A 14,679-nucleotide genomic window follows, 5' to 3' on the forward strand; every position below is an offset into this window, starting at 1 on the left:
TCACAAAGTTCTTCCAACGTCGATAGCCCTATACATCTTACAACTGTATCTGTGCTGTCGAGGCCTTTCGGATCTCCAGATGAACAATTTCCTTCTTCTCGGGTATAATGATCAAAACTGTTTTTTTTCGCACTGACCACTAGCCTTTCCATACCTTTAAACAAAATTAATAGTGAGTTTGGACCGAGAGCTCGAGAATCTCTTTTTGAAGCCTCAAATGCCCTTGTGGAAGCATCAAAATCTGGCAAATAAACGTCTAACCAGGTCGAAAGGTATTTGAAGGATGTTTTCTTTTCCAGTGAGGGAGAAAAATCTGTATTATTGTTCGATTCTTGGGGCTGTCAATGTGAAATAACCATATAGAGCATCGTACCTGAGAACGAAGAACTTGTCCATCAGATGATCGCAAAGGGCTCGACGGCACAGGTACAGTCGTGAGATGCATACGGCTTTTGATGTTGGAAAAGCTTTGTGAGAAGTTTTTCAGGTTGAGTTCTGTTGAATGCTTATGATGGCAATCTCCACTTTAGAAACAACATTATCAAGCTGCAGTCACTAATACATAATCAATTCTCTTCGCCATGGCTTAACAATGTACTGAAGTATATCTGATACAATTCAGGATTTTATAGGGTCGCCTGCTGAATTTTGTTGTATATTGTGATATCTACGATGTATATTACGTGAAAAAAATTCGTTTATTTTATGTGCATGGTGTAAGAAAAAGTTACGTTTAAGCCTTTCTTACAGTTTATCATTACTGTAATGATTTTGTATCATAATAATGAGTCATTTATTACTATCAGTTAACAAAATACGCGAATGTGAAACACTAAACTAAAAAACGTAAAGTACTAATTTAAAACATAAAAAATATAAGTAAAATACATCACTAGATTAATAATGAATGTTTAGATATTTTAATTAGCTATGTTAAAATACTGTGAGAGCATACAGTGTACAGCTTATTTTCCAAAAATGATATTTCAGAAGCGAGCTTTATTACAAGTAAATTTATGTAACCTGAAAGATCCTTTATATTATAGCAAAAGTTTTAATTTTTCAAACCAATTTAATGGTGGCGGCGTATTAGCAGAATTTCAAATTATTACAAAATTCCATTATAGAGTGTTCAAGAACATTGATTAGATACCAACTTTTATATGAGAATCATGTTTTATATATCATCGTTTCGAAGATATTCCTTCCAAACCTAATATGTCAAATTGCCTTTCTAGGCGTGTTTTATTCCATAAAAGTGAAATTGGACACAAACAAAAAGTACGTATTTTTCCCCCTCTACAACCCGTTAAGTTTCATTTAGATCGTTTATTGACACTTCAAAATGTTCCCTCGTGAGTGCTACTAAGAGACATGTATGTGTGATATTCAGGTCAGTAATCGAAAACTATAAATCTGTTGACTAGATGAATGTTCTGTAATAGTGTATCAGTGCGTATAGGCGGCTGGGATGTCTGTCCCTAAAACCCATCTCCTCGAGTCACGTCTTGCGTTCTCCCTGAGAAGCTAGATTCCGTGAGCGATGAACGTGATCAACGTTTCCATCAGAATATCTCAGTGAGACAACGGCCAGAGTCGGAGGAGTGCAGCAACGTTGTCTGCTGACGCTAGACTCTGTAGTGTGACATAACTTCCACACAAACGTCAGTTTACAGCCAAAAAATTGAAATAAAACACACATTACTTTAAGGACGTAAGTTCCATACGACTAATTATACATTTTCTACACGTATTATACCCAAAACTATGTTCATCACTACTCACACAGTAATACGAATGCTCTAGTGAATCTACTCCCTGTATAGCATTTACCTTGAAACAGTGTTGAACATATACACTACTGGCGATTAAAACGGAAACGCCATGAGGATGGCATGCAATAGATGTCAAAGTGGCATGACGTGTACTACATGCTTCGATATGCAAATTATTGGCATTTTGGTGCATCCGCACAATGACAGTAGCAGCGACGCTATCAGCATTCCGTATACGAGGGCTATTCGGAAAGTAAGTTCCGATTGATCGTGAAATGGAAACCACTGTGAAAATTCGATAAAGCTTGGCACAGATGGGCACTGTCTCTAGTATGCCAGTCGATCGCGTCACGTCGCTCTTTTCAGTTCTGACTGCGCATTGAGCACGTTAAGATGCCTAGGAAATTGCGCCTCCCGCCATGTGTGAGGGGCTGGTGAGGGATTCCGCCTTGCCGGCCGGAGTGGCCGAGCGGTTCTAGGCGCTACAATCTGGAGCCGCGAGACCGCTACGGTCGCAGGTTCGAATCCTGCCTCGGGCATGGATGTGTGTGATGTTCTTAGGTTAGTTAGGTTTAAGTAGTTCTAAGTTCTAGGGGACTGATGACCTCAGAAGTTAAGTCCCATAGTACTCAGAGCCATTTGAACCATTTTGGTTCCACCTAATCTGTCCACATAATACAACTGTAATGTGGTTCCTTTTTAATGACAATGCTCGGCCTCACTCTACAGGGAAATGAGAATGCTCCTGCAGCGTTTTCGATGGGAAGTCATTTATCACCCACAACACAGCCCGCAGCTAGATGCCCTTGAGTCACATCTCGGCTCACATGAACCGCTGGCTTTGAAGACAGCATTTTGGCACAGTCAACGAGCTGTAGACTAGCGTAGAGTATTGGCGGAAAGGATAGGCAGCTGCTTTCTGTCACGAGAGTATTGGAAACTTGGCACAACGCTACGACAAATGTCTAAGTCGGAGCGGCGACTATGTAGAAATGTAGCTGGAAGATGTTGCTACGTGTTGCAAATAAAACATTTTTGATTTTCACAGTGGTTTCTATTTCGTGATCGATCGGAACTTACTTTCCGAATAGCCCTCATACAAGAAAATATTACGTACCAGATTTCTGACTCCATAAATACATTTAAATACTGGCTGTTTGTGAGAAGTTCGTATAATGCCTCGTGTATGGGGAGATACGTCTATAAGCGTGTGGTGGAATTCTGCAACGGCAGGATCGTGATCCATCGATCCTGCTGTTTATCGTTCCTCTATATTGCTGTTCACGTTGGTTGGGGTCACCAAACTTCCTTACCAATATCAAATCGACGGTATCAGGACAGTCACTCTAGAGGTCACGCTGAATCGCAGCGCCCCCTTATGACTAGCACCCGAGAGATAGTCCCGTGCAGGATCGTACAACCAGTCTACATTTACATACATACTTGGCAAGCCAGCCACGGTGCGTGGGGGTGGTTAACCTGTATCACTACATTTCATCTCCTTTACTGTTTCACTCACAAATAGAGCGAGAAAAAGGCCACGATCTGTGTGCCTCCGTACGAGCTCTAATTTCTCCTATCTTAACTTCGTCGTCCTTACGCGAAATGTACTTTGGCGGCAATAGAATCGTTGTGCAGTCAGCGTCAAATGCCGGTTCTCTTAATTTTCTCAATAGTGTTCCTCGAAAAGAACTTAACCTTCTCTCTAGCGTGTCCCATTTGTGTTCTCCGTAATACTTGTGTGTTGTTTGAACGTAGCGGTAAAAAATCTAGCAGCCCACCTCTGCACTGCTTCTATGACGTCCTTTAATTCGACCCGATGCGGGTCCCAAACATTCGATCAGTGCTCAGGTATAGGTCGCACTAGTGTCTCTTTTACAGATGAACCACACTTTCCTAAACTTCTCCTAATGAACCAAGGTCGACTATTCGCCTTCCTCACTACAGTACCTAGATGTTCCTTCCATTTCTGTTATCTTACACCTAGACATTTAACAGACCTGATTGTGTCAAGCAGTACACTTCTAACACTGTATTCGAACATTACGGATTTGTTTTTAATACTCATCTGCATTAAATTACAGTTTTATTAATTTATGGCTAGCTGCCATTCGTCATAAGACATATAAATCTTGTCTAAGTAATCTTGTAGCCTCGAACAGTGACTCGACGACGACACCTTCCCGTACACCACAACATCATTAACAAACAGCCGTAGGTTTCTGCTCAAACTGTCCGCCAGATCTTTTATGTATATAGGAAATAACAGCGGTTATATCAAACTTCTCTGAGGAACTCATGACGATGCCCTTGTCCCTGATGAACACTCTCGGTTTAAGACAACGTTCTTCGTTTTGTTACTTTAGATGTCTTCGAGTCACTCACGTATCTGTGAACCTAGTAACTATGCTCGTACCTACGCTGTCTGTAGTACGGCACCGTGTCAAATAATTTCCAGAAATCTACGAATACAGAATGTGACCTTTGTCCTTCATGCATAGTTCGCAGGACACTATGCGAGAAAAGGGCAAGCGATATTTACTGAAACTGTGCAGGTTCGAGGACAGGAGCTTTTTCAGTGAGGAAGTGGGCTCGTCTGCAGCGAGGCAAGAATCCACACGACGTCGCGAGCAGCACGGAGTGTGAGCACGACGACCTTTGTCGAGTCAGCCCTTGACGCAGCAGCACGTATCTGTGTGGCGACGACAACAATGGACACCATGTTGTCTTTTCACGAGGGTCACGGTTCTGGATTGAGCACCACGAGGGTCGTATAAGTGGAGAAGGAGCATTCGCATATTACAATCGTCATCATCACACGGGCGCCGCACCTGCCTTGGCCATACGGGTTTCCATTGGGTACACAACACAGTCACCTCTTGTTTGCCTACCGTGTTACATATCTGACGTGTTAAAGCTACGGCTGTGTCCTATTCTTATGGTTTACCTGACGTATCTTTCAATAATGTAACGCAACATTGCATGTTTCCCGTGCTATCCTGACCAATTTGGATACAGAGAGTGTTAGACTGTTGCTTTGGTCAGCACGTTCCCCACATCACTCACCCACTGAAGACTGCTATTGCCAGAGGCGTCAGCTCAGCGTTTTAAATTGCACTCTCTGTGTATCCCGAAATTACATACCAGTTTAATCGTTTGTTCTTCCTACTCTACTGTATATGCACAATGAGTAAAAATTCATTATTAGCTATCTTTCTTGGTATTGCACTTTTAATAGCCAGCAGTGGACAAATGATTGATATTCCATATCTCAAGAACGGTGGATAATTCAAACAAAATGCTTTGCCTCTTATGAACCATCATGATTCTATTGTCTTAGAGTACTGGATACCAAGATGTGTATCTAAAAGTTTTGTTTGTTGTTATTGTTATTTTGTTTATCAGCCTTACCTGTCTGACCCCTTATAATTGACCTAATGCTTCATTAATTATCATTCCAGGAACGGTATGTTAACTCCTTATCTCTGTGAAGTTAATGACCCCGTATAGTATGTTGATAAACACCACATAAACGACTAATTTCAGCATCCAGGTGCTGGCTTTCATGCATATGCAACATGGAAGAAAGCGCGAAGCACTTAGCACTTCGATTTCAGCTACTGTCCTGCTCTCATAATAGCTTTTCTCCGCATGCATTACAGACTGCGGTCGCCCGAACGTACCTTTGTTTGCGTAAGAACATCAGTTAAGAACACCTATAATATGAGGTATTATTTGATCATGCGCATTCAGTTTTATACCAAAGAAACCTTGTATCCCCTTCAAAGTCATAAACATACATCTAAAGGTTTGAACTTTGGGTACCGTGTTGGTCGGAGAATATGGCAAAGACAGATGTGTAATATCGTTAGCTTGTGTCCCGCTTTGGGGAAGCGTGTTAAATTTAATTTGAGTTTCCTTCGTCTGTGTGATTTTCGACGTTGTTTTCTTTTAGCAGCTGGAGTGGCTCGAAGGTCAATGTAGGCTTAAAAAAATATATATTCGACATCGTTGAGTACCACTGAAAACAATATAAAAGAGGGTGGTGGTAAGTTCCTATGGGACCAAACAGCGGAGGTCATTGATCCCTAGGCTTACACACCACTTAATCTAACTGAAACTAACTTACTCTAAGGACAACACACATACCCGTGCTAGAGGGAGGACTGGAACCTCCGACGGGGGGATCCGCGCCAACCGTGGCAAGGCTAAATACGTTTTTTGAGCAGCTTTTCCAGTGACCGCTACGTCACAATTTTATGTCAATTTGCTTAAATTATTTAATTATATTCGTGATATAGCCTCATTAGAGCAAAAATGGCAATACAAAAACATTTAACACAAAGACACTTAGATCTAAAAGTAGATTTCATCCCGTCTTTGCATGCACTATTGCCTGCCTGTGGAAAAACATAAGAGTAACACGTATGAGAGAGCCTTTACTTCGGTTGCTGGTCTGTTGTTAAAACGCAATCACTCACTCTGTTCATCTGAAATGGTTGTCTTCTTCTGACGTGTTCACTTACATCTTGTCATGTAGCTAATCGATCTTCTTGTCCATTGTTTACAAGTTCGTATACGATCTTTATACCACGCTGTAGTGTCGATCGTAATAAACAATGTAGGGCAAGTGTTGTTTACAAGTTTGTGAACAGTGGGCAAAAAGATTCAGCCAGCAACAGTAATGGATGACAGTGAACATGCAACAAAAAGGTAGCCGTTTTGAAATACAAACTGTACCGGAAAAACTGCAAAACGGTATGACAAGATAACGCCAAACAATAATAATAATACAACATGTTTCCGTGTGTTAAAATATTTAGTATTTAAATCAGTGATATGTTAGTGCCGTGTATTAATGTTCAATACAATCACAACGATGGAGACGTTGATGATGATGGTTGTGATGATTTCAATATAGTAAAACATTATACAAGTTAATAATGAAAGTACCTAAAAAATACTGTAATTCTTCTACAGTCTGTTATAATCATAACAATTTCTCTCTATGCGGAATTTTGCCTAATAACAATAGGATGTTTACACCACGCCTGGGGGAAAGATCAGTTTTCTTTACTTGCAACATTTTGTTAAATATGACTTTAATACATCACACACGAAATCTTGGTTTTATGGTATCGTGTAATATATAATTCTAGGTGTATTGTTTACAGTATTCATTGTCATGTAACCCACCACCCCCAGCCTATCCCATTGCTTTAAACTGAAATTAAATTTCATTGTTTCAGTCAGTATTACCATTTCTTACTTCTCTGTTATAAGAGCAGTCTGCTTAGAGCCCGCAGCTGGTGGTGGGCCTACCTCCTGCCGCCAACGTGCAGACATTGAACAGGGTGTTGGGCAGCTCGGCCGAGCCGCAGCCCCACCACTCGTAATGAATGGCAAATGGCCTGGGATTGGGTGGGGAGGGGGAGGAGGAGAGGGGCTGGGACTTTATCCCGTAACTCGGCGCTGGCGCTATCCCATCTGTCATAAGCACTGCTGGGCCGCGCAGTCGCCGGGCGTATATCCAGCAGAGTTCTCGCCACCTCTGTGCTTACTGCGCGTACAAATGTACTGTCCCTTCATATTTCACCAAACGGCCACAGACTGATTGTTTAACTCGCCTCGCTTTCTGAGGATCAATGGTACCAAGCTTCGCAGTATTCGCGACGGCACTCCGTAAAGCTTCTAATGCGAGAAATATTCACAGTAGAAGAGAGTATTTTACTTAAAAGTTTGGCAGCAGACGAGAGTAAACTGTCTGCGTCACCACTTTGCCTTATAACATATAACGTCGTAAGAGTAGAACTGTCAAACTATTGTCAAACCACAGTTAACATATTACTTTCAATATATTTAAGTCATTTATCATCTAATCGACACACTGACAGTTATAAGACACTCATCGATGTCACATCATTCTACACGCGAGTACGATATAGTTACTTTAATATAAATGACATTCACGTTTATACACGGCCTCGCCAAAATTGTATTCGCTGGTACCTGACAATGGCGATAAATGCCGAAACGGTCTCTCGTTAATAAAGATTAATTATTATAAGCAGCTATTCTGTTGCATATTTCTAATAATCTGAGGTACTGCGTAACAGAGCACTCGTAAAATTATGCAGGCAAAGAATAACACAAAAGAAAGAACAGACATTCTGCGCGAAACCGTGCTACTTCCATGCTTTCGGAAAAGAAGCTACTACCCTGTGGGTCGTATCGAAAACTAAATTACGCATGTCGTCCCACGTTAAGACCAATGCGCCACAAGAGAGGAGCATTGTCAGAAGAGACAGTTCATTTGTTTCTAATTTACACGTCTAGTTCCGTTGGAACAAATTGACGAGCAAACCCCTGTGGTCATGGTAACAGTCAGTACATAAACAACAACAAAAAGTAATACAAAATGTTTATGAATTCTAAAAAGACGGCGAGCTATAAGCTTATGTAAACGCAGTGAACAATGTTTCAGAGGATTTAGCTTAATTTTTCAAGGAACTGAAAATAGATGCAGCGGAGAACTGCACACCTTTCTGCACAGGAGTCAAGGAGGTGCGATCAAAATGCAGACTGGATTTTTGCCAAGCATTACATATATAATACTTGGCAAAAATCCAGTCTATATATATATATATATATATATTGAGAGGTCAATGTCAGAATACCCAGACTAATGAACAGGGGTCGACAACACGTTCACAAACTTATACCACTTATTGCTCGAACTGCACCATTTCAGAATGGGAAGAGTTACTGCGAAATATAATGCCATATGTTATAAACGAACGAAAATAAGCAAAGTAAACTACTTTTCGCGTCGAACTAGCACTTACTTCAGATACTGTTCTAATAGGACAAATGGCAGCATGAAGTCTTTGAACAAGATCCTGAATATGGCCCTTCCACGACAGTTTACTACCTATCTGAACACCTAGAAATTTTAACTGTCCAGTTTCACTAATCATATGCCCACTCAGTGAAATCAAAACGTTGTGTTTTGTTAAATTGTGCGTTAGAAACTGTAAAAACAGAGTCTTACTTGTGATTTAGCGTTGGTTTATTTTCTACAATATATGAACTTATATCTTAAACTGCACTGTTTGGAACACTGCCAGTGTTGTACACAACCTCCTTTACAACCAAGCTAGTGTCATCAATATCTGAAAATCGCCTGTAATAATAGAAGGCGTATCATTCATATAAATAAGGAACAGGAGTAGCCCCAGCACTGATCCCTAGGGCTGATGCAGTCGTCCACCCTGTTCCAGAGGAAGCTTCTCGGCCCGCAAGGTCTGGTCGTTCACAGAGGGTGGGCTTGCTGGTAGTTGGGAACTCCAACGTTAGGCGCGTAATGGGGCCCCTTAGGAACATGACTGAAAAGGAGGGGAAGGAAGCCAGTGTGTACTCCGTGTGCATTCCGGGGGAGTCATTCCGGATGTGGAAAGGCTGCTTCCGGATGCCATGAAGAGTACAGGGTGCGGCCAACTGGAGGTGGTGGCTCATGTCGGTACCAATGACGTATGTCGCTTTGGATTGGAGGAGATTATCTCTGGTTTTGGTTGGCTAGCAGAAATGGTAAAGACTACCACTCTTGCTTGCGAGATTAAGGCGGAGCTCACCATCTGCAGCATCGTCGATAGAACCGACTGAGGTCCTTTGGTGCAGAGTCGAGTGGAGGGTCTGAATCAAAGGCTCAGGCGGTTCTGTGACCGTGCAGACTGCCGATTCCTTGACCTGCGCCATCGAGTGGTGGGTTTGCGGGTTCCGCTTAATAGGTAGCGGGGGCCGTGTGGAAGGGACTGGGAGTTTTTTTTTAGGTTAGAGGGCCTCAGGGAACCACAGAAAGTGCGTCCGTCTTAGAGTGGGCGGGTAAAACACAGCAATTTAGTTGCAGAAACGACCTGTATTGTAGTTGCAAATTGTGGTAGCTGTTTAGGGAAAGAACAGAGCTCCAAGCCCTGATAGAAAGTACTGAAGCTAAAATAGTTATAGGTACAGAAAGCAGACTAAAGCAAGAAGTAAGCTCAGCAGAAATTTTTCTAACAATCTAACAGTGTTAAGAAAGGATAGATTAAATACAATTGGTGGTGGAGTATTTATTGCTGTCAGAAGTAGTTTGCCTAATACAGAAATTGAAGTAGATAGTTCCTGAGAAATACGTAGTATGGGTAGAGGTTATACTTGACGCCGGCCGGAGTGGCTGTGCGGTTCTACGCGCTACAGTCTGGAACCGAGCGACCGCTACGGTCGCAGGTTTGAATTCTGCCTGGGGCATGGATGTGTGTGATATCCTTAGGTTATTTAGGTTTAATTAGTTCTAAGTTCTAGGCGACTGATGACCTCAGAAGTTAAGTCGCATAGTGCTCAGAGCCATTTATACTTGACAATCGGACTAAACTATTAATTGGGTCGTTTTACCGACCCCCGACTCAGAAAACTTGAGTCTCATTTCAAATAGGTAAGTAGTTCCATTATGTAGGTTCTAGCTCACTTTCCTCATTGCGTAAAAAATAACAAAATCGCTCGTTTTACTCGCAATTTTATTATTTTCTACGAAATTTCGAAAAAGAACCTAAATAATGGAACTACTATCCCCCTCTTAAAAATCACTTATTTTACACACGTTTTCCATAGGTGAACGTAAGAAATTAAAAAATGAATAACTCATTTTCCTAGGTAAACGTAAGAAATTAAATTTAATGAACTTGGTGAATGACTCATTTCCTTTGGTGAACGTAAGAAATATAAAGCGAATGTATAAAATTATTCACTTTCTGCTTTAGCAGCCATAAGCTTCTTATGAATTAATGTTCTTTCATGTTTTCTGAGTGCACATTTCGCTACGATTGTACCACAAGTAACTTTAATTTGCTGGTAATTATAAACACAATCTTTACATATAGTTCGATGTTCTCATTTTAGAACACTCTTTCAGTGTAATTTTTCATTTTCAAAAGTGCAAAACATCCACCACAATATCCTACACACATCTTCTGTGTTTCGGAATCCTCTGACCCTATGTACACAGCGCTACACGAAGACTAACTTCTGAATTGCTTCATTAAGTCGGGCTGTTATTAAGTACATAGGCAAGGGTGTTGGATATTTTAGCCAAATGGCTAGCTCTCTTCACACATAACGTTTTATTGACCTCCGGTATGGCCACTCCCTTTGGTCAACGAATGTGTGAAGTTTGGCTGAAGTACAGAAGCTTCCAATTTGTATACAGGGTGGTCCATTGATCGTGATCGGGCCAAATATCTCACGAAGTAAGCGTCAAACGAAAAAACTACGAAGACAGAAACTTGTCCAGCTTGAAGGGGAAACCAGATGGCGCTATGGTTAGCCTGCTAGATGGCACTGCCATAAGTCAAACGGATATCAGCTGTGTTTTTTTAAATAGGAACCCCCATTTTTAATTACATATTCGTGTTGTACGTAAAGAAATATGAATGTTTTAGTTGGACCACTTTTTTCGCTTTGTGATAGATGACGCTGTACTAGTCACAAATATACGGCTCACAATTTTAGACGAACAGTTGGTAACAGGTAGGTTTTTTAAATTAAAATTACAGAACGTAGGTACGTTTGAACATTTTATTTCGATCGTTCCAATGTGATGCATGTACCTTTGTAAACTTATCATTTCTGAGAACGCATGGTGTTACAGCGTGATTACCTGTAAATACTACATTAATGCAATAAATGCTCAAAATGATGTCCGTCAACCTCAATGCATTTGGCAGTACGTGTAACGACGTTCCTCTCAACAGCGAGTAGTTCGCCTTCCGTAGTGTTCGCACATGCATTGACAATGCGCTGACGCATGTTGTCAGGCGTTGTCGGTGGATCACTATAGCAAATATCCTTCAACTTTCCCCACTGAAAGAAATCCGGGGACGTCAGATCCGGTGAACGTGCGGGCCACGGTATGGTGCTTCGACGACCAATCCACCTGTCATGAAATATGCTATTCAATACCGCTTCAACCGCACGCGAGCTATGTGCCGGACATCCATCATGTTAGAAGTACATCGCCATTCTGTCATGCAGTGAAACATCTTGTAGCAACATCGGTGGAACATTACGTAGGAAATCAGCATACATTGCGCCATTCAGATTGCCATCGATAAAATCGGGGCCAAATATAGTTCCTCCCATAATGCCGCACCATACGTTAACCCGTCAAGATCGCTGATGTTCCACTTTTCGCAGCCATCGTGGATTTTCCGTCGCCCAATAGTGCATATTATGCCGGTTTACGTTACCGCTATTGGTGAATGACGCTTCGTCGCTAAATAGAACGCGTGCAAAAAATCTGTCATCGTCCCGTAATTTCTCTTGTGCCCAGTGGCAGAAGTGCACACGACGTTCAAAGTCGTCGCCATGCAATTCCTGGTGCATGGAAATATGGTACGGGTGCAATCGATGTTGATGTAGTATTCTCAACAACGACGTTTTTGAGAGTCCCAATTCTCGCGTAATTTGACTGCTAGTGATGTGCGGATTAGCCGCGACAGGAGCTAAAACACCTACTTGGGCATCATCATTTGTTGCAATTCGTGGTTGATGTTTCACATGTGGCTGAACACTTCCTGTTTCCTTAAATAACGTAACTATCCGGCGAACGGTCTGGACACTTGGATGATGTCGTCCAAGCTACCGAGCAGCATACATAGCACACGCCCGTTGGGCATTTTGATCACAATAGCCGTACATCAACACGATATCGACCTTTTCCGCAGTTGGTAAACAGTCCATTTTAACACGGATAATGTATCACGAAGCAAATACCGTCCGCACTGGCGGAATGTTAAGTGATACCACGTACTTATACGTTTGTGACTATTAGAGCGCCATCTATCACAAAGGGAAAAAAGTGGTCCAACTAAAACATTCATATTTCTTTACGTACTACACGAATATGTAATTAAAAATGGGGGTTTCTGTTTAAAAACGCAGTTGATATCCGTTTGACCTATGGCAGCGCCATCTAGCGGGCCAACCATATCGCCATCTGGTCTCCCCCTTCAAGCTAGACGAGTTTCGTTCTTTGTAGTTTTTTCGTTTGATGCTTATTTCGTGAGATATTTGGCCCGCTCACTATCAATAGACCACCCCGTATATATACTTCTGCTAATCATAGTATGGAAGTACAATTACAGATCTCTGACTCGAACCCTACGCCAAAATAAAATTGTATTTTTTCTCAAAATATGTAATAATTAGAGTGCAAAACACTTGCAGCGCTACCACCACAACTTAACTATTCTGTAACACTAAAATAAATAAACATGGCCTACATATTGACACTGCTGATTTAATTTGTAGGTTAAGCCACACCTGAAAGTGTTCATTGTATGATCCTTGTACTGCACTTTGCAAACACAGGGGATATTCAAGTTACGTACAGAGTTATTCAAAACGATCTAGACACAGTCAAGGGACAGGAAAAACTTCAGTATTGCGGTAAAGTGTTATATGTTATCTATATGGATACAGCAACCCAAGAACTTTTTTTTGTTACAATGACTTCCATCAACATGGCTGCCAGACCAATGGTGAAGGCATTTTGCGTGATGGAGTTTCGCAATAGTGAGTGAACCATTACAGTGGGTCGGAAATTCTGGCCCGTATTTAACAAGTTCCACCTACCAGAAAGTCTATTTACAGGTGAGAACAGACGTTTAGGGAAACATGAAATGGTTCAAATGGCTCTGAGCACTATGGGACTAAATATCTGAGGTCATCAGTCCCCTAGAATTTAGAAATACTTAAACCTAAGCAACCTAAGGACATCACACACATCCATGCCCGAGGCAGGATTCGAACCTGCGACCGTAGCGGTCACGCGGTTCCAAACTGTAGCGTCTAGAACCTCTCGGCCACACCGGCCGGCGAAAACATGAAATCTTTGTAAAGACAAAAGCAGGGGGCAGCAATCAACATTTAAGAAACTGTTCGCACGGATCAAGGAAGTGTTTCTCAAAAGTTCTCAAAATTTAACGTCTCATGCCAGTCATGACCTAAGAATTTCATAGTAAACTGTCTGAATAGTGCTGAGAAAATGCCCGCAAATAAAAGTATATCGGATTCAGCGCCTTCAGCGCCAGCAAGTCATGGATTCCAACATCTTGGATTGTAATATCGTATGGACAAGGTTAATGACCTTCAGGTTGGTTGTCATGATCGTGTCATAGACAACGGGGTGTGGATGTGATGTCATGGATAGGTAGTGACTTCTGCATGTGAAATCTCAAATCTATGCATTTTGTTTGTTGGAACAAAGCCTTACTTGCTAGCATCACTAAGTCTCAGCTTGCTAACTGTTCACTTTTGCTTGTTGGAACTATTCACGTTTTGACAGAACAAATCTCAACCTGCGTCAGAACCTTATCAATTGACAATGATTTGCCTTGTCCCAGTATCTATGTTTACATTGAAAAACTGTTACACTGAGGAACTGTTACACTGGCAAACGGTTACACTGGAAAGCACCAACTTGTTACAGTTTTGCTGTAACATGGAGGGCAACTCGTCACAGTTTTGCTGTCGCGTGGGGCAACTTGTTACAAATTAATTTTGTAATGAAGGGTAAATTGTTACACTTTTATTGTAACATAGAATACAGCTTGTCACAGTTTTGTTATAATATGGGGCAACGTGTTACAGTTTGGTTGTAACTTGTAGAGCAACTTGTTACAGTTTTGCTGTAACATGGAGGGCAGCTTATTACAGTTTCACAGCAACAAGAGCAGTTTTCTATAGGTTTACTTTAATGGAGGACAACCGCAGTAGCTGACCCGCAACAGTAGCTGACACCACAGCAGTGACTGATACCACACCAGTAGCTGATACTAAACCAGTAGTTGACACTCCCTCCCCCCCCCCC

This window comes from Schistocerca cancellata, chromosome 4 (assembly GCF_023864275.1).
Source record: "Schistocerca cancellata isolate TAMUIC-IGC-003103 chromosome 4, iqSchCanc2.1, whole genome shotgun sequence".
Taxonomy (NCBI): Eukaryota; Metazoa; Arthropoda; class Insecta; order Orthoptera; family Acrididae; genus Schistocerca; species Schistocerca cancellata.